At 38.8% G+C, this 25,163-nt stretch overlaps 1 protein-coding gene across 1 annotated transcript in view; it reads left to right on the top strand.

Annotated features, from left to right (window-relative positions):
• The first annotated feature begins 738 nt into the window (after nt 1–738).
• Nucleotides 739–25,163, top strand: part of chrm3a (cholinergic receptor, muscarinic 3a) — a 78,865-nt gene continuing 54,440 nt past the window's right edge. The window contains exon 1 of the mRNA XM_063491370.1: nt 739–1,024. The gene's annotated coding sequence lies outside the window, so the exon portion shown is untranslated. The remainder of the gene's footprint in view (nt 1,025–25,163) is intronic.

A 25,163-nucleotide genomic window follows, 5' to 3' on the forward strand; every position in this document is an offset into this window, starting at 1 on the left:
TTGGAGGTATTCAGCACAATATCCTATTCATCTCTCTACCCATTCTATATTTTCATAGAAATATTGCCCGCGCACTGGGAACAGGAAATGTGGGCCGAGGGTCTGCAGTGAGTCTGAGCAGGAAGCTCTGAGGTTTCATTCCACAGGTCCCTGCAGCCAGGCGTAATTGGCTTCCACATTCCTCCAAGGATTACCACTCACTTCTTATTTGTGTTTATATAAAAAAAAATTAAAACATTTGCTTTGGCTCCCTTAATTACGCTCAGTGTCAAAACAGACACTGTTTCCACTTGCCTTGTTTTTTTTTCCTCACATTGGGTGAAATAATAAACAAGTGAGTGAACATTTCAGCTCTTATTGAACACATCCAAAGGTTTTCTCTCTGTTTTTATGTGTAAGGATCGATGGAAGGCTACAATAAACAACCTGAAGATATTTTTTATTTGTATATTTTATTTATAAAAATAAAAACAAAAATAATGTATATCATTGCTCGTAATTTACGAAATATGAAATATTTTGTGTGAAACTCAAAAACTTGAAGCTTTGGCCATCACACCGTCTGCAGTTGGGCAAACATAGCTGAAGCAGTGAGGAACCTGACTGTGTGGAATCTGGTATGACTTTTACAGATTTCTGTCAGTCTAATCTGCCGCTGTGTGCGATGACTCCCTCCGGTTCCCAGAGCTATTGTCTATGAATGAATATGGACTTCTTTTATTCCACGGGTGTGCCACCTGCCGGTGCGTCACGGCTCCTCTGACCAATCCCGCCGCAGTGACTCTACGTGCGCCCTTGGAGATCCCGCGGTGCTCCTGACATCGCCGCCCAATCCACGTCTCGGTGACAGTAGAAGGTGCCGAGCCCCATTAGCTTAGTACCGTTAGCGCTTCAGATGTGATTAGATTGGACTGCCGTACGGCTGATGTGCCAAACATGGACGCGTGACAAGTTTCCCTGGATTGTCTTTTCCTCATCTACTTCTGCCGCTTTTGACCGCGCGCGCATCCGCAAACGATGTGAGGTAGGTGTGCATAAGACAAAAAGCGAAAGTTTGGGAAATACTTGGTCAAGAAAAGTATATTTTTACACTCCCACAAACGATTTACAGTTGCTTTATTGTGCCGCGTTTTTCGTCCCACAACGCTTCACTTTGAAGTTCCGGAAAAATCTGAATAAAATTATTATATGCACTTGTTTCCAAAGCGAACACATTATATACAGGATAGCAATCCAGGTTCGATTGAGATCTGCTTTTGTTTAGATGCAAGTTTGAGAAAACAAGTGCCACTGCCGTCCGCCGGCTCAGCATCCATGCCCAACCCTTCGCGCTCTTCACATGTCTGTCCTGTAAAAAGACGACGTGGCTTCTGAAGCGTTATCCTTTAGTAAAGTTGAAAGTCATGAATTCGTATCATGAGCAAAATCTTGAATTACCAGAAGTTCGACAAAAATCTCCAAAAAGAAACACATTTTCACCAAAAGAGGTCGTCCTTAATTCGCAGCGTGTTCTTCGTCTTGTGGCACATGCATCATTATTTGCTTTCCTGATATAAAGAATTTGTTTCTGTATTGCTGTGGACCGGGAAGCAAATTAATAGCATTATTACATGGCAATTGGAAGGCATTTATTAACTCGGATGACTGTTTATTTATGATGTCCATAGATGGCAATGTGAAGGAATGTTCCCTCTCAGTGAGGGAACATTTGACTTTGCACTGGATAATGAGTAAGAACAGAGGCAATGGCATCTGTGCCATAGTGCAAATATTTTTCTTTTAGTCCACTGCAGCAGTTATTCATCACACAAACCAGAGTGTGAGTTTGACAACACAGTAGCTGTAAAGAAATGACAGACTCCTATACACTCTGTGATTCCTTTACAGTTTCTGTAAACCTCGATAGTTTTAATACGTTGCACATATCAACACTACCAGCATGTTTTATATATCTATATATCAACAAAACCATTGTTAGGGAACAGTGCGTCAGGTTCCGTATCGTGCTGAATGCTGGGTCTGTGACAAGTCTGTTAAAGGGTGAACAGGAATGTGTTGCGATGATTATGACTTTCCATTGCCTCCTTTGTTGAGAAATGCAGCGAGGACATTCACAAAAGAGAAAAAAGACACATGAGAGAGAAGGTGAACAGCAATAGAGCTTTCATTGTGTGATGTATTGTTTGCGCCCCGGTCAATATTGGTTGACTAATATTTTTTTCAGGCTTTCCTCTCTTGATCGATGGTTTTGTTGTGGACGGTGTTACTGTTGTATTGATCATCATTATGACTTTTCCAAATAGGCTGTGGGTGGAGGATAGTACTACTGATCCTGGCGACAGGTCTAGATGGCTCTAAGGAACATGAAAATGTCTTTGCTTTTATCTTCTACACCTGTTGTTCTGCTCATACTGTAGGTTCCAAACTTGTTGATATCCACTGATATAAAAAATAAGATGTGAGGTATTACAAGTATTTATAGGACTGATGTGAGGTGATAGTCTTCTATCGTTGGTAAGCAAAAGTCAAAGTGTTTCCCTCCACTCAGTTTGATCATTAGAAGGAGTGGCTTGGATTTACTTTTTGAGAGTTTAATGATAAAATCAATGCTTCTTTTATGCCTGTTTGGCAATACCTCAAGTGTAGAATCAACACTGGAAACAGTAACCCAGGCTGCGACTTCCTGTAACAATACTGTAAATAGGCTGTACAAATCCATACAACAAAAGTGGCAAATTTCTACACAAATCCCCATCTTATCCATTTAAGTTTTTCGTTAAAGTGTGCCAGATGTTTTAAGCAATGACTGGCACAGGCAGTGGTGCATATGTATTAAAAAATGACAGGCTGCATGAAAAACAAACACAAGAATGCAGAATATTAGATGAAATAAATAATTTATGATTCAGACAAAGGCACCAGTACAAGAGTAAAACCCTGAGGCTGCAGTGTACTTTGACTGGCACCACCAGGCTACTTTTAGAGCAGAAAATAGGAGACAGTGATGAGTATTTTACAGGAGTCAGCTGGCCAAACAGACTGGCTAACTCCCCCATTGGGTTTCATTAGAGCTCGTCTTGATGTTAAAGCCTGTTTAATCCACTTTCACAGCCACACAGACCACAACAGAGCAAAGAACAGTGTCTATCTTTAGACAGCACATGGGCAGAAACTTTTCCATCTCAGTTCAATTATTAAAACAATAACACAAATTCCTTGTAGCTGGCCTTTAAATGTCTCCATTTGAGAGGTTCCCTGGGCAAAACTGTGTGCTTCTGGTAATCACTAAAACCGATGGGACCGGTGTTTTCAGCTTCAGATAGAAGGGTGTCAATCAGTGCATGCTCAGTTATCTAATGGATAAACAGCTTTGCACTCCTTCTTGCATCCCCCCCTTGTTCCTCCTGTGAGTAGATGGGCTGCTGCAGGGTGTGATTACGGTAAAGCCTTATGAGGTGAGTGCTTTGCCTGTTTGTCTTTGTCTCTGCTCTCTCTGGGCAGCTACTGTTGTTGTCCCAGGTTCATAGCGCCTGTTTTGCTTCAGAGACTCAATGCTGGGAAGACACTGGCTTCAGATACCTAATCTGCAGCTTGACATCTTTGACATTTAAAGCAGAAATATATATATATTTTCATTTATTTTAGGGCTGTGCTGCAGTTATATTGGCACCTAATGCAAAGAGCATATTTTTAACCTAGCATTTATTTGACTGGGGGCAGCTCTTTATAGTTGGTGGCAATAAAGTGCCTCACTTAAGGCCTGGCAAAAATGCTGCTGTATGTTTACCTTAGGATATTGTGCATGTTCAGCACACAACTATACACACCTAACTCAGGATAACGCAGGTGAGGAATAGTTCAAGGGTCGGGCATTAACCAGTAAAAGAAGAGTGGTTTATAGAGCTAGAGTGCAGATAGTTTGTGTTGTCTTTAGGTTTACAGGTGAATGTGTCAGCTGTAAATATTGCTCTGAGAGTCACTTGGCAGTTGTGCAGTACAGTAGAGTGTTTTCGTACATGTTTGCAAATGTCAAACGTGCTATGATGCACTCAACTTTTCTTTGAATTTTTCTTTTACTTCCTCTGTAATATGTCACTGCATCTTTTATACCCTCTGACTCTCTTCACAAAGCAAAACCTCACTTGAGGGAATTCATATTCATGTCTAATATATGATTGCTCTCTTAGGTCTGCTTTCTGCCAGTTCCTGTCAGATAAGTCAATAACTAGTTATCCTCCATCATTTTCAGGGGAGGTCCTGCGGGATACATTCAAGGGAAAGGATCGCTTTACTGTACGCATAGGGAGTGAGAAAAATAGATCAGGAACACGACAACAGCCAGTAATAGAGTGCCAGAGCGATGTGTACGCTGTGAGTCAAAGCTACAAACAACAAGTGGCCCAGTTCAAATGTTGGAGAGTTGTGACTGGTACAGAAAAGGAGAAATTGTGACGATGACGGATGTTTGAATTCACACGGACTTAGACTCTCATCACATGTTCCTTTGTTCCAATTAATGTTGTTGCCATTGAGGGCTTGTTTATTATTCTGAGTTAATATGCTTTCACATGGTATTGATTACAGTAAAGATTGCTTTGTAAATGAAACTCTAACATACAGGGGTCTTTCGTTTCCTCACTGCAGAACGGTTTTGCATTCACAGTAGCTCGTGAACATTGAAGTATATGCAGACCGAACCAACAATATGCTCCTTATACTCATTTGAGCTGATGTGAGCCGAATGGTTAGTCATCCTATTAAAGTCTGGTTTGCCAACTAATAAAATTTTATGTGGGGATTGGTATTTCCATTTTCAAGTGTTAATAAGATGGCAATTATCCTCTGTTTACACATTTGTTTTAGCTTCAGTTTCATAATACTCAACAGCTAATAACTCTGAAATAAACAAATGCAAGACTCATTTAGAGAGCAGATTCGTGATACGTGTGATTTTGGGTGAAATGCTGTGATGTATGAGGAGTACGTGTAAGTAAGAAGAATGAAAGGAAAAAATGTGAAATGCTTAAACTTTGAGGAACACAACAAAACTCAGAGATAGTGTATTCAATAATCTTAAGAGACAGTGCATTTTTCTATTACAGAAAAGAGTGCCTGGATGTTTTAAAGGTAGCTTTCTTTGATCGTTTCTCTTTTGTTCCCCACACTGCTGGATTTTTCAAAGACCACGCCCTCTCGCGTTTTCCAGACAATGCAGCACTCACTGTCTATTTTTTACCAAAAGATATAGAACACCTACGTATAATGGTGTAAATTGTCAAAATTACCACCTTAAATGTTCAGGCTTATCAAACATATTGTCTGACATGCCGAAGAATGCTACTTCTCATCATTAAGGCGGCGCAATGTACTACACAGCTTGCTGTTATGGGGTATGATTACAAAGTGACAATGATTTCTGTCAGCAGGGTATTTTATACAATTTTTCAGATTGCGGGAATACCACTCACTGTGTCACAATCCAGTGCTTTTCCTACTTTAATTGCAATTGCTTTTATTTTGTTGTTCTTTACAGATAAAAACGGAGTTTGACTGTGCTCTCAGAGGCAAAAGACTGTAGGAAGTTGGACACTTTTATCTCCTTTCTCATAAACGTACAAATATTTGTCCTGTAGAGCCAAAAGGGTCATCTGCTAATGGACCGGGCAGTTCTAGCTTCCCGTCCCTCAGCAGTTTTTACTGCACTTATAGTACAGTAACATCAAGTTGCTCTGCACTTATCTGTCTGCTCCGCCCTTCTGCACCACACACATGCACAAACACAGTGCAAAAGACACAAGCACACAGTTGTAGCACAACACATGAAAAAAAAAATTAGATTAAAATTGACTCTTTTTTTTTAACAGCAGACATTTTGACTTGTCACACTAGAGAAAACACAGGTGAATTACTGCTTTACCTGTCCCATCACTTACTGAGACAGATAATGGAACCGAGTCACCTGTGCTTTTCCTACTGTGACAAGTCCAAATGTCTGCTGTGAAAAAGTAAAACTGCAGTAGAGACTCATGCTGGGCTGGAATGAAACAAGTGCATTTGAATGCACCAACACGACCACTTCTTCTATCATTCCCCTATCGTTGCCTTAAGACCACCCCCCCACGACAATGATAAGCTACTAATGGCATGCCGGGGTTGAAGTAATGCTATTATACATAATAATAAGCGGACGATTTATACATGCTATTAAAACACTTATGTAATAAGGCTAAGCTATATAATTCAGTGTGAATATTTGTTTTGTGAGAGATGTAAGTAAAGAGAAACATGTGGTACAACAAAAAATGCCTTATTAATTCTTCTAGTCTTATATATCACGTAATATGCTCAGGCACTCGTATTTCTGGAAATTGTAATAATGCCTTTTCATTATCAGAGATGATGGCAGAGAAAGCCTATTTCACTAATGTCACAACATGGATCTCCTAATTTAAACGTTGATAGAGAGTGTTTGAAGTCTAATCATTCCAACACAAAGTTAGATTAGACGATGCTTTGTGATTTGGTTCCTGTCAAGATGAGTTTGTCAGAATTTATCAGTAAGTTCTTTTTAGGATTTTTGTTTTAGCACATTACAACTGAAAAATGCCTGCTGCACTTTTTCTTTTGTGTTTTATCCAGTTGTTTGTCTCCGTCAGTCTCTATCTTGCTTTTGTAATCCAGCTCATGAGGCTCATATTAAGTGAATCAAATTGTTTGCCAGGCACTCAGCTTGATTGCATATCCTGACAAAATCACATTTTTTGGCGTTTTGCAATGGTTCATCTCCAAATCATGTCAGAGGTTGGTGTAAGGTGAATAATTTCTAACATAAATTATTTTAGATGTGTGACTTCTCTGTTGTTTTTTTAGTGCCCCATGGGTTTTAGCAAGTGATAAAAATGTACATTTTTCATGACAGATTCTGCTGTTTTGCGAAATCGCAAGTACAACATCAGTTCCGATTTGTTGTGCAACAAAAGGACCAAAAAAGGGTTACTAATAAAGAAACAGCTAGAGGCAAATTTCGTAACAAATTAGGTTAATTGGCAACAGGTTAACAACATGATTGGATATAAAAAGAGCACCACAGAGAAGCAGAGTTTCTCAGAAGTAAACAGAATTCACCAGTCTGCAAAAAAATGCATAGTTTCAGAAAAAATGTTTCTCAATGTAAAATTGGAAAGGCAGTATTAACACTGAAAGATAAATGCAATGCAAATTTTAAAGCAACATTTATTCCCATCCAAACAATGTCTTTTTCAGGGAAGACCTTGCATATTTCAGCAAGACAATGCTAAACTATATACTGCATCTACTACACCATGTGGCTTTGTAGTAGAAGAGGTGCTGAACTGGTCCATATACTGGTCCATTCAGTCCATATCTTTCATAAACTGAAAACATTTGGCACATCATAAAACAAAACATACTACAAGAAAGACACAAGGCCATTAAGCCCTTATCAGAAACAACCACCAACTGGTCTCCTCAGTTCCCAGATATTTACAGATGGTTGTTAAATGAAGAAGGGATGCTACACAGTGGTAAATATGGCCCTGTCAAAACTTTTTCTGTCATCAAATTCAAAATTACCTTTGTTCTTTCTGAAAATGGAACATTTTAAACACTTGATATGTTTTCCATGTTCTATTGTGCAAAATATATGGGTTTATGGGATTTGCAAATCATTGAATTATGTTTTGATTTACATATTACACAGTGTCAGAACTTTTTTAGAATTGGGGTTGTAGCTCAGATGTGTTTCATCTACATTCATCCTGTCTGTTCATCCATCAGAATGTGTCTTAAACTGCTTTACACCTATGAAGTACCTTGGTTCTTTTTTTTTTACTCTCTTTCATTTAACACCTGTTGCGCAATTAAAACAGAGCGGATGATCTTCCACCAAAGTTGAACTCATAAAAAACTACTCAAGGAGCAGCATGTGGCATAAGACAGACAGTGGCAATAAAAGGTCACCAGGTGATCAACAGCATTTCTTAAAATCCTGCACCTGTGTTCATCTTGATGTTGTGATTTTTAAGAGTATTGTCAATTTGCATAGACATTCTACCCTGGTTGATTTTTATATAGTTTTGATTGCATAGATATGATACTATGGGCTATTATACCATTTTCTAAAAGAAGAAGAAGAAGAAGAATGTGTTAATAGTTTTCCTCAAACTGAATGTTGAACTTAGTTCTGTTTGTGAAGCTTGTCATGAAATCATCTGTTCTTCAACATCTATCAAGAATCTGAGCAGATGCTGCAGTCATGCTTTATGGATCAAATATTGTGTTACGGTTATTACATAGTGTTACACACCAGTTTTTGTTACTACTAATTCGCTTATTTTTAACTGCACTTCAACTGATGATTATCTGTTGCCTCTGGTGTAGCTTTATGCCCGTGTCAGTATTATCATTCCTTGGAGTTTGCACCAAACGTTAAAGTTGAAAATGTCGTGCTCAAAGTAAAGTCAAATGAAACACTCTTCATGACACTTCTTTATGTTTCCCCTGAAGCAGGTCTAAGAGTGGCAATTTATGCCGTTTTTGAAGGGCGCTTGATCCAGTGCCTGTCTTTGAATCTACCTTTTTCGTCTGGTTGATTGGCATTTAAGTAAGAAACAGTCAGTTGCAGAACTTGTTCGAGGCTAGGGCAAGATGTAGAGCGTGCCCTTGGGCTAAACTCTGTAGAGGGGAATTAATTCAAGCCAACAAGGCCCTCAGCCTCCAGGCATTTTGACATTTGACTCCAAAGCAACAAAAGTGTATTTGTATTTGTTTCCTTAGACTTTCGCCAATTTGTTTTACTGTCAGCGAACTGCTTAAGAAGTGTTTGGTTCGATACTTTATTATTTTGTACTCCATGGTGAGTTATTCTTATTGGACAAGTTGAAAGCTGAAGCTGGAATTAGAGAAGAGGGACACAGATGTGCAATGTTTTATGGGGATTTCATGTTCTCCTTAATGGAAAGTAGCGCACATACTTTCCTGAAGCGAGGGAAGTCAAATGAGCCTAAAAGTTAATGCAAATGATTCCTACAGGTGCTTCCACTTTAGTTGATTACAGAGTCAGTGTTGGAACAAACTGTGCTACTGCGCCCTTTGTCTGCAATATTAGGATAATACGGCACTGAAAGTAGTACTATATATTGCTTTCAGAATGGTAAGAAAAAAGCATGTTTCAAAAGTAGAAAGACGTGGATTCATCCAGCAGCAAGATAACGACCCAAAGCTTTGGAAGAAAAGACTTGTGGTGAGTTTAAATGATCAAACACCAACATAGTCTGTGGGCGTTCAACCCCATCCTGCTGGCTATGAGCTGGAAAGGACGAAAGCAAAGCAGACTAAAAGTGCAATAGGGTAGGAAGTATTGGTTTAACTTTTCGGTGATTCATTTATATTGGAGATGTTTTTTCTAAACTTTCCCCCCATTAATGACAAGTTTTGATACCTCAATATTTATCTATAAAGACATGGTTTGACTATTAGAATGGCAAAAGAAAAAACTTCTGATGCAAACCTTGTCAGATTAGAGCTTCAAGGGTTACTCCAGGGTGACGCTGATTTAAAAAAAAAAAAAAAAAAAGGAAAAGCAATACATTTTCTTTTAGTACCATAAGTCATTGCATTGCATCAATTTCAGTAGCCCCAACAGATTTTTTAATGCACAGCCACTAATGTTTAGTGAAAAAATAAAAATGTAAGCTTTACCTTTGTGTTTTTTTTTCTTCAGAAGGTAATACAGAGCAACAGTACTGATTTAGTGTGGATCAGGGAAAGCCTACTTACCCTTGCTGGTATTTTCACTCCTCTACCTTTTGTGGATGGTGCAGTATAACTCTTTAACATCTACCTGGGGGTTACTTCCACTTAGCAAAGTGATAATAATCTCAAGGCCATTGCAGGAATGTGTGTAACTTGGCATGGCATGAAAGCTTTGTTGGAGAAGTGCAATGACATGAATCACTGGACAAGGCTTTAGGAGCAGTCATCTGTTTTTGTGCGCCTTTATCAGCTGTGGAAACCCTTGGCAATAGCAAACACTGGGCACACACCTTATCAAACATTTTTGCCACAGAAGAGTTGGAACATTATTTGTGTAGCCTTGGATCTAATTTCAAGTCAGTGTAGAAAAAGTTCCACTGATTCTAGAGGTCTTACAGAAATGAAGTGATGTGAGGGAGCGCCAGACAGCCATAGTACATTAAATTTAGTGGTGTCTTTAGGATGATGAGCAGGCCAGGAACAACAGAGGATTGATGGAACTGCAGAGCGAGTCTCCATACAAGTTTTTTGGCAGGGTAATGTTGGTATTAAAAAAGGAAACTGTTTATTGGCTTGGTACCCTCTGTGTTTCTATGAAATGTAATCATAACCTAGGGCGAACATATTTATTGCATACAGAGGCAACACAGTGGACTTGCAGGAGCTGATTATTTATCAATATTCTGTCAGCTAAAAATATGGTGTAAACATGAAAATTCAATGGTTGAATCATGGTTGATTTATACATCTGGATTCCTGGCACGAGTTCAGTTTAAATCTCTTCAAATGAAAGAGGCAACAGAGAAGACAAAGGACACTATGGGCTTGTGTTGTCGCGGTGTAGCGGGGCTGGCAAAAGCACAAAGGAAGGCGCCATCTTTAGTTTTAGTTTGGGAATTTTGCTGCTTCAAACAAACCTGTTTGCGCTGAGCAGGATGAAGGAGCACAGCTGATGTTGTGTTCATATAGATTAGGAGGCACAGTGCAGATTTGCCGTTGCCTTTTTGGCATGACATTGCGTCTCAGGCATTCTGTATTACTGTCAAATATTTGCTCTCATATAGATGAACTTTTCTCACATTCAAAACAAATTGCACATATCTTCACATGTATCATGCTGCCTCCGTCTCAACTGCATGACTGAAGCTGGTCGAAAACACGAACGGCAGGCAACGTTACCTTTGGATTAGTTAGCAAGCTATCAAACAGCACGTTTAAAAGTCAGTCCAAAAAATGTTGGCTCACATCTTCCTTCATTTGAAGTTGGTTTCATTGGTTTGCCCCCTTCTGTTTTCTGTTTACACACTACCAGTGGAGTGGACGAGATGCTGTCCTGCTACTGATTGCGATCATAACACTGTGAATGTGTGTTTGTTTGTTGTGATTAATGCAAAAAATTCAGGACTTGTATGATCGTTTAATTCATATTTATATTTTGGAAGAAATGCAGCAGACTTTATTGTAGCAAGTGTTACTTTGGCAGATACAGACAACTATAGGAGTAGGAGTTGCTCTGTGCGCTTACTGAGATCTACTGACTTAAACAATTATGTTTACACTGGCACTGTTTATTTTTTCTGCAAATAAATTATTCTGCCATACAGCAATTTATTAAATACTATAATTACAATATAATTGTGCACGTAGCTTTGAATAATAATAAAATAATAAACTATTGGAAGCGCGATAACAGAAGGCATTCTGCTGGTAGGGTGAGTTGTTGCAGTTCTTCTTTCGAGAGTTCACATATTTCATTAAAACGGCGACATATTGCCGATGACCCCGAGCACTCCTGAAGTTTTCTTCCAGGCGGAGCCACCTTTTTGTTCTTTCTTGCTGTTCATGTTTACTTAACAGCTCTTTTTTATCCAGATTAGTCTCACTAAAGCTCTTTAAAATAATCTCATTAAATCTCATTTTCAACTGAGGCACGAAGGGGCAGTTAAGAGTTTGCAGTCATCTTCCTCATTTTCCTAAAGCTCCTGTCGTTACATCAGTCGCATCCTACTTAATCCTTAGCTGGTGAGAGCCACCAGGGGAGATGGATACCCCTGTGACCTCTTTGCTGTCTCTCTGTTTATTATTTGTACTTTGGCTATCAGGATCTGAGGTGATATAATAAGTTAACAATGATCGACCGTTCTTTGGAGCGCAAGTGAAACACAGTCTGAGTAATTTCCCTGGTTTGGTAATGACCCCGTTTATTGTGTCTCAGCTTTGGACAGGAGTTTGAGCAGAGTGCTTTGCTTTCCATATATCATAATCAGGATGTGGCAGAGGTTATTTACATTGTTCACAATCCAGTGTTTGGGCTCCTTCTTAATTCCGAGTTTCACTTCCAAGAACTATCCTGTGCTAATGTGAAGAAAGTTAATCACATTACTGCCAGACCTATGTGTTTTAATTGCTAGTGGCTGGGTACAATTGGGATTTAAACCACTTGGCCTGTGCTGTAATGCTTTGTTAGTGAACAGTAACATTAACAATGCAAGAATACTGAGAGCTTGAGACTCTGTAGACAGTTGAAATTCCTCATCTGTTTTGACTCTTTCAGTCTTTGCAGCACCAGGTGTCTAAAGCAAGATTTATTTGTCTCACCGCTGAATGTGTCTAAGAGCAGCCGAAGGGTGAAATGCGAAATCTGTCAAAATGCTTAAAACAAAGTTGTGTTCTAATCAGGTTATTTATGTGAAACAGATTGTCCGGGCAGATGTTTTGGATGCTCCGGTTTACAGAATAATTATCTTAGTACAGGAAAATGTGCAGCCCTGCAACTTTTGAGAGCATGTGCTGATTCAAGCAGTATTAAACTTTAATGGATCTTGTAGAGATCTGTCACACAGATTCTACAACACACAGTAGACTGTGTATCAACTTCTCGACTCTCCTGCACAAGGCTGTAGTGTGTACTTTTATTAATTCATGTCTGCAGAATACAGTGCAAGTACTTGACGGGACTAAAATGGCCTAACCAAACAAATTCATTGAATCTTACTTTATTTGGGTGTAGGAGAGAGTGAGAGCTTCAAGAAGAATTCCCTTTGTGTCCTTATGAAATGGTTCAAAGAGCCATGGAAAAAATGAAATGACAATTCATGGGGCAGATGTTTGCATCCAAGGCAAGACATTCTTCCCCTGGAGCTGCAGTCACTTTTCTTTGTTTTGCAGAACAAATTTGAAAACATGACTGCTGCCAAAGCATAAACATTTTCTGTTAAGTTATGTAAGTTTGTTATCATTACTTCCCCGCCACTGGAATGGCAACAATGTAATACCTCAAAAGAAATAATTACTATGTTTCTGTCTCTGCTTTTGAGCTAACAATATGCCACGGGTGATAAAAGTAGTAAGTGTCCGGCGAGTCAGAAAAGAAAGTTTTATCGTGTCGTAGCGTTGCTGAGTCACTGCTTTGAGAGTGTGCACTTATTAGGAGATTTTTGGGGCTGTTTTTAATAAATCTCTTGCTTAGCTGTTCGTTATTTTATTTACCTCTGTTGTGCTATCTTTAGTCTTTGGAGATCTTCATGTCACAGTATTTTTTTCATAGTTGCATAATTCAGAGGAATTTAGGGAGTGGAATAAAAAACCCCTCATCTCTTAATAATCACTGAATTTATTTACTCCTAGAGTGCTACTGGGGGCATCCTTTTCGTAGCTTATTTTTTCTGGTTCACAGACTTACAGCATGTACTTCTTGTTCTTATCTTTCATGCACACTTCACATTGATCCCCACTCTTCCCAGTTCCTCTGTGCAAAGGCACCATCCCTCACCACCATTAGTAGGTCTCGTTGCTGTAATGGTATGAGCGTGTTCACACTCAATGAAAGCAACAGTGGAAGGGACAGGATATGGCCCAACTTAACACAACACTTGTCTGAGCAGCAGGGTCATTTGATCTCTGCTTGTGCTTCATCCATCAGAATGACATATGCAAATAGCCTGGTGTACATCCATAAGACCTCTACACATCAGTGGCTCCTGGTCATAAGTCTTGCCTGAATGTGGCTGTGTATTTTTAAACTTTTTGCCCCTGGAGTTGTGATTGAAAGAGCTACCGTCATGTGCCACCCCTTATATTAAGCTATTTAGAATACATAAGGAAAAAAAGGATGGTATGGTGTGTTGGAGATTTACATTTTCCCATTTGATAACTCACACATGCTCTTTTTTGGATCATGGCAGAGATAGACAGTAAGTAGAAGGTACAAGTAATAGAAGATATAATATTTGTGAACTTGAAGAGCACTCTCCTTGAAGTAGCAACTAGAATAGATGGACTCTAATCTGTGATGCCTGGCTGAATCTCCCCCCGAGGTGATCCGTGGACACGGGAGATTAAGAGTTTTGTAGTCTCATGTGTGTGAACCTAAAAAGAGCTGTATTATTATCGTGTGACTTCCAAACCAGAGAAAATAGCTAATAAACAAACTGATCCCAAAACACATCAGTAAAACCAGCAGCGTGTCTCTTAATGGAATTTGCATGTACAACACGTTCTGCAATTGTGCAGTTTTCTTTTTATTAATCCCAAGCTAGCAAAATATTTTTGACATGGTTTATCAAAATTTAATGACACCCTTTCCAAAACCAGCCATCCCACAGTGCCAACAGCGTCTTAACTCTTTTTTTTTTTTTTTGCTTAATCTTGCACCTCTGAACATACGGCAAGTGGAAGGTGTCATGCTGATTCAAGCGACTGCCCTGAATGAAAAGAATGTGGAAAATTCATTTAGCTCAAGTTTGAGTGAGCAACGTATCACATTTATGATGAATGATTATGAGTGTTTGAGTTTTTCTTTAGGTTTCAAATTTCTTCAGAAGTAGCTTTCCGCATGTGCTTTGAAAAAGTCCCGTGGTTTCATAAACCAGTGCTGCTTTTAAATTCTTCTTCATGAGTGTCTGACTGTTTTGGAATACTTGAAGAGATGTCATGGTTGGCATCGGATGTGTGCGCAAATCCATTTTGCTCCATCACTGGCTCGCCATTTGCTTACACTGAGTATAACGAACCATTAATTCGCCGCTGTCACTTGCCGCTCACAGTCACTCTAAGCAAAATTAACTCTTGATCCAGCAGAGCGAGGAAGGAACAAACGCCGCTGTCATTCTAAACAGCAAACTGTGAATCAGTTTGTGTTGCGTTAATAAGGTTGTTACGCTGTTCTCTCTAATGCGTTTTGTTTTGATTATATTTTGCATTTTTGTAATTTTATTGCCTCTCATTATTCTACAACCTTGTATTTATCTGTGCTGCAGGTATTTTCAGACTTTGAACAACAAACGATTCTCTCTCCTAGTGGGTGATAGTGCTTCATTTTTATTTACCTATTTTTTAAACAAAGCATTCCCTAAAACACCGAACACCCTACATGTTATAGAGCAGCTACCACACAGATATTTGTATCTAAGAGATTACTTCTATTTGTGTTTGGGGGTAAGAGGGTTTTTGTACCTCAGCTAAGTAAAAAGAAAATCAAGATTTGAATACTATTTTTGCAACTAAGACAAAGAATGCAGAAATGTGTGAACAATTAGTTAAAAGAAATGAATCTATAATTCAAATAGCTGAAAGTAATTGATAAATGGCTAAAATACTTAGCTTTTGCTAAAGCAGGATAAGCAGAGGTGAAAAATGTAGAATGGCAAAAATCTGCAGCTGACTCCAAAAACAAGTCAAGACTCCGATGTAAGCCATCATGTTCACAGCCTGGTACAATGTTAGTTTCTATAGCTAATTTCTCCTCTTTAATAAACTGTACAGTGGGGGATATGTTTAATGACTTGCCCATTCAAATTTATTAAGGCCTCCAGTTTTTGATATTAGCATTTTAAAGCCTGAACCATGAAATAATTTAAAATGCTTTGTGCACTTTATTTAGGTTTTTTTTTTTTTTTTTTTTTGGTGGAGGGGTGGGGGTAGAAGTCATGGTACTGGCCATATATTAACTATAATACATTTAGCTTTGAAGGGTTAGAGATGTGGTCACTTTGACTGACAGATGGATGCCAGCATGGGTGGTTGTAGCCTGCAGCTGTGTCTCGTGCTTTGGCTTAGCTAATTCAAGTCACTGAAATAGACTTCTCTGTGGTGTTGGTGCTTTCTGGAAAATTTCTAATGCAGTTATCTGGCAAATAATTGCTCCTGCCTGTCGTTAATTGTATTGTATTGCATTTGCGCAACAGCTTTTATTAGTGACATTCTAGTATTTAATTAGTATGTTACATAGCACCATTTAGGAGTTATATTTGCCCAGTGTGATGCACTCATATGGTCAGTGTGTAGTTTGTTAACCATATTAGTTGATAACTTGAGCGGGTAGAGCTCTACCCTCTCATCCATATATGGTCACTTTTAGCTCCAAAAATCCAACATTACAGAAGCCAAGTTTTTATCGTCCGGCCTTTAAAATCGGACTGGTAATGTCACGTTAGCTTTATACAGTCTATGGTTTTGCCAAACCAACTGCGTAAAGAATAAATCCAGATTTGTACAAACTGCACATCAAAGACAGAAATATCCAGATTAGCTGTTAATCAAATGCCACTGGATCAAAAAAAAATGTCTTTATCGAAATAATGTGATAATTCTTCCTTTGAGACTGCCTGACTGGAGCACTGGAGCAAAATCATTACCTGTCCATCTATGGAGAAGTTTTGGCTGTCATAACTAGAGACGCACTGGTCAGCCGATCATGCTCACGTATGTCTCGTTATGAGCCGGTCCCTTTCAGTGGTGCAGGTGCAGCCACAAGCCAACAGCCTCAGTAGGAGCCTCGTTATGAGCAGTCAAGAAAAAGAGGAAGAAGTTGTTGTCCTGCTATCTGGTGATGTCATAAACATACTAGAAAATTATGCCATGCCTTTTACTATTCAGGATTATTATAAAAAGGTGTTTTACAGTTTATTACATTTTTATTACCTTTTTTATACCGTTTCTTATTTTATTTTAAGTCCTCTCTTTCTCGCTCTGCACAGCATTTTATTGCATCTTCACTTTAAACGCTCCGAAAATAAAGCTCAGATCTCTTTTCTGTTAGAGCTCAATTTCAGTATAAAGTTCTTGGGGGTCCCCATTACTGTTTATGACTTACTGTTTGTGCAGCATTAAAAGGTCAAACTGGACAAATAACTTGTGAAAAAACAAACAAATGGCCTAAAGATGCTTTTTTCCCATGATTTCTAAATGCAAGGTAAACATATCATTCTCTCTGAAGCGACTTCTTGCACACACAAACACTTCTCGGCATTATACATACTTAATTATGGCCATAACATATTAAAAAATCACCCAGTAAGTCTCACAGATGTATGAGAACAGAGTATATTTTTTCTGTGTGTGTGCTTGTGGGAGACACTGAGTGCGCTCTGATTAAAGAGATCAAGGGGGCCAGATTTAACAGTGTGTTTCTCCTGATGTTGCGGCACCGGCCTCTTAACCACATTTTTCACCTCTTTCCTTTATTTAGGTATTTATTTATTTATTTCATGACACTCTACAGGAAGTATTTCATGACTATCACCGGTACAGAAAGATGAATATTAGAAATAGCCTTTGTCTGATGGATGACCATCTTCATTTGAAATCCTAGAATATCCTTTTGTTGGTACTGGCGATGGAACAATGCAGTTAAATTCCTTTGTGCATGAATAATTCTTTTTGTGCCTTTTGGGACATTGTAATATAGCCCTCTTTCTCAAACAGTTGTGAGCTAAATGGAATTGGAATGAAGCACAGTGTTTGGGAGTCGGTGTTCTCCCATTTCTGATGACCGATGGCAGAAGAGAGATGAAAAGCCTAATGTAAAAAGCCGTGCCTCTGCTTCTCTCCTCTACTCTCTGCTTTCCTCCCTTCTCACCTAAGCTGCAGTGCATCTTTTCAGTGTCATAAAAGAATGCAGATGGGGCTGCCAGTCCTGTTCATATACACAGCAAATAGATGGGGAAAACATGGAGCCACATATTCCGCCTCTTCTTCTCCCTGCCATTCATTCCATCCTCATCCTTATTTCCATTCCCTCTTTTTTCCCACCTTCTTTCTAAGTTATGGTCGTGTACTTCATCAGGGAAGTACCAACAACCCACACAGTTTTGGCTGATTGAGCATGCTAAGGGCTTTGAGCTTTTGGGATTCTGAATTCTTTTATGCTACTTTGTGGTATTTGTGATGATGAAGCCCTGGATGGTGGCTGGATGAATGGGTTTAAGAATTTCACTCTGTACAGCAAGGATACCCATCATTTGTCAAGCAAGCTGCATTCCGCTATCCATCAAAGGCAATGGTATCCATTAACTTGAATGTCGGTGAAAAGTTTACTTGTACACCAGCTGGATGCTATACATTCTGAGTCAGTCATAAACAGAAGATTGGTTTGTTCTTTGGACATTTTGCTACCAAACTCTAGGATTTTCTTTTTTCCTTCTCTGTAGTTAAATTGACCAGATTTTATATTTAAAAAATCTACTTTTCAGGTCTATGTTGCTCAGTTAGTGGTCCCATTTGGACTAATAGTTAAATTTATTTTTTCCTTGTATCCTTCACACCTCTGTGCCTCACGCCTCCTCTTATGCTGTCAGCACACATTCACAGTATCTCTAATTGAGTTTTTGGACAGCCTGCCCGGTCTCAAACGCTCCACGAGAGATAAAAGAAATTTTGCATTACAACATCAAAGGGTCACCCCCCCACTCCCCATCACATAGACACACAGCCTCATCCCATTCCACTCCGACACTCACCAAAACATGTTAAGATCAAATGAACATCTAAGGTCATAGCAGCTACTAAGGGTTAATGATGTGGAGACCGGGATTGGATTTTTTAATTCACACTCTGGGCAGATAAATACCCTCAACCCATGCGAGTCCCATCCTTCCACTGATGACTCATGCACTTTGCAAACAGCCTGTTTATTTAAAGTGCTTAATATGAATACATTTGACTGTAACTTGACTTGGCTTGGGTTAGACCTGTCATTATCTGACACTGTCTACATCACCAGGATCAATAGGCTGTTAATAGGAGCACATCTAAATTCATGGCATAATGGCATGAATTATCCTCTAGTACAGAGGCTTAGTTCAAGTTAGAGGTAATTCACAGTGAAGTGGCACATTCCTGAAATAATTTTATTTTTTTCCTCCTTTTTATCAGATCTAAATCTCTTAATGTAGTAGGATTTTTCTTTACTTGGTATAACTCGTACTTGGGTTTTCTTCAGTATGCTGCTTTATAACTTATATAGAGAGCCAGAGGTTTTAATCCACTGACCCTGAATGATAGAATTCATCTAAATAAACACTTGAAAGTGCAGGTTTCTCTGTGTATTTGTTAGTATCAGTTCAAAAGGATAGTCATTAATGTGCCCATGAGTCATTTGCTGAGTTTGCAAAAGCTTTTTTTTTTTTTTGTATTTGACTTGCCATTCAGCATAGAAGCTTTATCAGCCCAGCAGGTATTTCAGGGCATTTCAAAACCTATTTACTGCATGTGAAATCAGCTATGGTTTCAGTATATGTAACTTTGCTGAAATACTTGTCTCAAATGCAAAGGCTAAAGAAAATTCCAAGTACCCTGTGGAGTAAACAAACATACATTGTTATTCATCAAAACTTTTGTTTGTGTATTCACTATCGCCACTGCAGAGCTGATTGTTTGTGCATTTTAAACACAAACACAAATTCGGTGTATGTCTCTTTTGCTTGCTACGACCACAAGCCAGTACTAAGCCTGTAAAAACAAGGAGGGCCTGCTCGAGATCTGGTGATTTTAAAAATGAGATCTATCAGCTGATTCTTTTTCTTCTTTCAGACACACAAAACATAAACAGACTTTCCTAGCATATTTTTGTTTTATTGTCAATAGAGCCCAATATGTTGGCCGATATTAGCTATTTGCTGCTATATCAGTATCGGCATTTATAAAAGCCCACAAATTATAATTTAAAAAGTAGAGACAGGAGAAACACCCTTCAACTGTGTTATGAGTGTTGATGTTGGATAATTTGTCCACTAGAGGGCACTCTCCAACTTCACTGTTGGCAATATGAGTTTGGAACGCTACAAACACAACAACCAGCTCATATATAAACAAATAATCCGCAATATTTTTCGACAGTTTCTTAAGGAAATCTGTTTGTGTTGTTTGGGACTGACAGAAACAATTATTGGCAGATATATCAAAATATCGGCATTGATAATAAAAATCCTTTATCGGTCGTAACAGTAAGTCACGGCAAGTCGTAGATTACCCCTTCATGCTGGTTGTTGTGTTTGTACATGTAGCATTACCTGATATGCATTACGCAAATAGCTAATATCTATTATGCTGATCCCAATGTATTGACATATAGTTAATACTGGCCCACTTATCAGTCTCTAGAAAGAGTGCAGGAGCCTGTGTGTCCATAAGTGTGCATGACTCAAGTAAACAAATTATCCTAATAGTGGTGAAATTCCCAGTGTGTGTTTTTACATTACTTTTTATTATTCTTAAAGCATGAATGTGCCAGTCCAAACATCACAAATGCTTAAGTCTTGTTGTCTTTTGACATGAGAGTGTGTGGCAGCTTCCCTTTTGAGATTTCGTGGTACTGACCTTTGAGTTTATATTTGGATCACAGATTGTGCCTCTAAAGAGCTTAACTGTCTCACATTCATGCAGTTTTCTGGAAGGTCGCAAAGACCTGTTCTGCCATCACTGCTGATTAATCTGAAAACAAAAATTGAATGACTCTTAAATCTGTCTAAAAATTGGCTCTGACGGTGTAGATATTGTCTCGGTGTGGACCACTTCAGAGAGAAGACTTAACAAATGTGCGAGAGTGAGAATGCCTTGGCAAATTTTCAAGGCCTTGTTCAATGTCTTGTTTCCTGGAAGCAATACACAGCAAATATCTATCATGCAGACAATTTGCAATATTTTTAACTTCACGAAGCAGATCACATGCAATGTGTTCAAAATGTGTCACTGACAGAAAAGCAAACGCCACAGTTGAAAGTTTTACTTTTTGCTCTCAGTGAATGAAGTGAAACCAATTTAGATCTCAGGTTTAAGTTCTCTGATTTGAACGTGGAATCTCTTTACTCTCTTCCAAGCTTTTAAAAGTTATGTCCCGTAGTTCATTTTATCTGCCCTTTATTTCATGCTGTTTGCTCTCAGTTCTCAGTCTCTCTGCCTCATTTTCATTTCCAACCCTAAACTCTTTCCTTCCTTTAAAGCCTCATGGGCTTTATAGTGGCTGCTTCTCTTCCATCTGTTTCCCAATCAATTTGTTCTCATTTCCTGCCAATTGGTCCACCTCCATGGGCTAAGGCTCATTTAACAGGAAGCATCGCATGTTGAGATCATCAGCTGTAGTTATGGTGATCAGCCTGTGAACCTTTTGCCGTCAGGGAAGCTTGCCTGGATTTTAGCCATTTGTTTGAAGTTTTGAATGTATCCCTTTACAAGACCACTGTATGTGTTCGTGTGAGGACATGACAGTGTTTAAGCAGATGGTTCACAATTTCACTCATTTTAACAGCGTGAAATTTTAATGAAGAAAACATTGTGCCTGTGGTCAGGCTGCTTTCAAGGTTTCTGTGGTTTGACATAGGAACCTTTTTTCTTGGTAGCCCGATTTAACAATCCGTTATTTGTTTGATGTGTCATGGAAAGACAACTGACAGAAGACTGCCAATCATATTTATGTTCAGCGTGTGTAAAACAAAACTTCCTCACAGTGCTGTGAATTTGACTCCCTATTAGTTCATTGCAGCTTTCTTAAACACGGATATCTATTATCACTATCATGCATTTTTTTAAAGACTGCCACAACGGCGCCTCTCTAATCTCTTTAGGCATTAATGTCTCACCCATACAGTATTACTGTTAGAGCTGCTGCTGTCCTTCACAAAGCCAATCTGGAATTTGTGTGTTTCTCTGAGCACAGAAAACAGAAGGCTTACAAAAAAATCCTCATTGTCCTCACTGATATGCCAGAAAGATTTTCTTTTTCTTCCCCTCTCATAAATTTTAAAGCAAGCTTTAGCTCACAAAGTGGTGACTGAGTGTCGATCGGGATAAGGCAGAGTAGCTCTGCTGGCCAGCCAGCTGCACACATATTAACCTTTACCGTTTTACATGAGTTTCAGAAGACACTGAGGAAAAGTGTGTGGAATGTGTGCAGTCTGCATAGTCCAGTTAAGGTCTTATTATTTTGGTTAAGCCGTTTTCAGCCATCTTTGATAGCCTACAAATGAGTTTTCCAGTTCATATGCATAAACCAATTAACAGATGATCCGTGTCCACCTTTGTGGCATGACAGCTCTTTTAACTTAGGAGTATTGTCCTTGCAGTAGCTCATCTACCCCACATTTAAATCCCAGTGCATTTTGAATATTATAAAATGCACTTTTTAGGAAGATAAACATCTATACTATGCTTATACTGTATGTAGCACACAGTATATACCATGTGTATGTTGTCTATCATCTTTATGGCAAGCTAAGACAGCCTTAATGTAGTTTAATCGCATTACCGCTGTATATAATACACAATACAGAGCTGTAGTGTCTGTCTGCTGCTCATGAAGTAGCCAGTCTTATCAGTGGGAGCAGATGGAGAGCGTCCAAGTGAGAGGCTCAGTCTGGCTCCATGTATGTCATAAGTAAGAGGATGACCTTGGCTGAATCTCAACTGCAGTTCAACCATAAGAAACAGACTGTTTCTTTCTGTCTTTCTGTGGATGTCTATGTTTCTGCCACTCTCACAGGCACATTCATACAAACTGCTTTGCTCCTACACATTCCCATATGCAGTGTTACAGCTGAAGACAATATATACTCCTCCATACATTTATAACACGCTCACTGAGGCTCTTGCAGACCCTTGCATGCAGAAACTGAGTCATTTGTAGCATTTATCGCAGTAGAGTAAACATTTTTTTTTCTTTAGTGAAGTTTGAACCCTATTTTTTATCATGCCCCAGCAAAACTTGAGGCTCTTAAATTAACCCGACACTGACTATTTGACTTGTATAATATAAATCCTAAAACACATTAATCAAGGGCAGTTTTTCTAGGGCCTGTGCAGTTGTTCTCACTTTTCTGCTCTCACAGTTTAGGATAAACATTCAGTGAAAAGTGATATGAATGGATTTTTGGCCAATAAAATTGAAGAGGGCTGCTTGTAGATTTATATTGGACCAAAGCTGGGTGAGATAAGGGGCTCAGTTTTGGAGAAAGAGAGATATGAGACTTTAAGTGATAGATTTATGAGATTTGCACTGGTTTACATTCGTGTTTTAGTTGTTGCCACTGCAGCTTTACCACATTCTCTCAGTCCTTTCTGTTCTCAAAACCCGTTAGACCTGCACTGTATGTGTCTTCTTTAATAGATGTCAGATGCCCAGAGAGTTTCTTTCTGGCACCATCAACTTTTAATATTTTAGAATGCATCCAGAGGTACATCTGCCCATTGTAAATTCCAACTTACAAAGAACTATTCTAAATAGAGATTCACTCTAAAAGTGGGTTGCAACATGCAAACAAGTCATTATGTAAGATTAGTTCTTATGTTAGAGTATTTAATTAATTTTTTAGGGAAATCTGATACTGTTTGCAAGCACCGTTTACAAGATCAGTAGTTGAGAAACCAATACTGGTACAAAGGTAAATCTTAGCCCCTGAAGGTTCTTATCTATCTCAATATTGGGATATTATTTATGCTAGCAGCCACCTACAAATGGGCTAAAATGATCCATTTGTAGCATTTTAGAAAAGCATTATGTCATCATACATGAATTCATTAATGATTATAATGTCACAGACCTATTATCCACCCATGAATTCTTTTATGCTTATCCTTATCAAGGTCGCGGGTGGGGGAGGGGGGGGGGGCTGCTACTATAGGTATTAACCTAACCCAACTATTGCATGTCTTTGTACTGTGGGAGGAAGTAACTGAAAAGAATGGTGGAGTTGAGCGAAATTCAGGACTTTCTTGCTGCGAGGCAACAGTGTTAAACACTGCCCCAAACACTTATCTGCTGGCTAAAATCACAGCTCTGATACTGTAGCATGGGCATATAGTACTGATACTATAGTACTCTAATACATGGAGATAAAAATGAATTGGCATGTCTGGGTTTGTAATTACGTTTTCTCACATAATTTTTTGGACAATATGCGGTGAACTTTTGATTGCTGACTGCTTGCAGATGTTTTCTTGCAACTGTTTAACGAAATGCACGTCAACTTTGTATTTTCAAGCTCATATATTTCTCGTGTTTGAATCGTGAACTAATGCTAAGTTGGTTACAATTTTTTTAACCAGCTGGAGCAACACAACAAGACCAGAGAGCAGAGATCAGGAAAAATGTTGTCAGTTTTTTTTATTCTATTTGGCGATTAATGCCTGCGCCTGGTGTATGAATGCTCAATCTCCAATTTAACAAAGGTCTGCTAATTAAACATGAGTTTCTTTTCAAAAGGCCCACAGTTGCATTTGGAACATGAACGATTCAGTTTCCTCCTTCAGAACAGTTTTAATTCAAACTATGAACTAAAACTTATATAATTACTTGACCTTTTATCTGTTACTTTAAAGCAGTGCCCTTCACATGTACCGTATAAAACATCTCTGTAACAGAGTACTAATGAGCTATTGTATGTCGACATTCTCATATCTGGATAATTACCATTTCACATTATTGTGGGAAAAGCCCCCTCATTCATTGGGTATTTCTTATAAACTGAGACTCAGATCAAGTCTTGTTACAGATTTAAAGTGGAAACTTGAAAATGGTAATTGTCTTGTTCGGTCTCACTTGAGAACGCCTCTGCAGACTCTGCTAAACTGTGAAGCAGATAGGCCAAGCAGGGTCGTTGGTATTAGGATGAAATACTCCACGTTGTTAAAATGTCTCATTTTAAATGCTACAAAACAGTTGTTCATTTTTATTTAAATTTTGCCTGTTTTCACTTTAGTGCTCATGCAGCCACTGAAAATGTCAGTGTTACTAAAAAAAGATGTCACTGTAGAGAGTCGTCCTTGCTTAGAAATGTCATGCAACTTCCCATTAGAAAGGAAATATTTCCTCGATTGACCTTTGAGGTGTAATTTGTATGTAACACGAAAATGAGACCGGCATGCTCATTTATTTCACAATGCTGGAGGTGTTTGTGAATTGTTTGAATATTAGTATCAAGCCCGTGCCTTGGCCTTCTTCCTCTCCGTAACCCTTTTTCATTTACTCATCCAAGCCAGCTATGACTTCCGTTTTTAATAAATGTTTTTCAGTGTGGGAACCGCTCCATTACTTCTGATTATTTTTAATGGCAAGCTCATTCTTTTATAGTACATTCACTTGAAGACTGTTTTAATGAGCTCTCAGAAGGTCTGCTTCC

The sequence above is a fragment of the Pelmatolapia mariae genome, linkage group LG13 (genome assembly GCF_036321145.2).
Source record: "Pelmatolapia mariae isolate MD_Pm_ZW linkage group LG13, Pm_UMD_F_2, whole genome shotgun sequence".
In the NCBI taxonomy this organism is placed as follows: domain Eukaryota; kingdom Metazoa; phylum Chordata; class Actinopteri; order Cichliformes; family Cichlidae; genus Pelmatolapia; species Pelmatolapia mariae.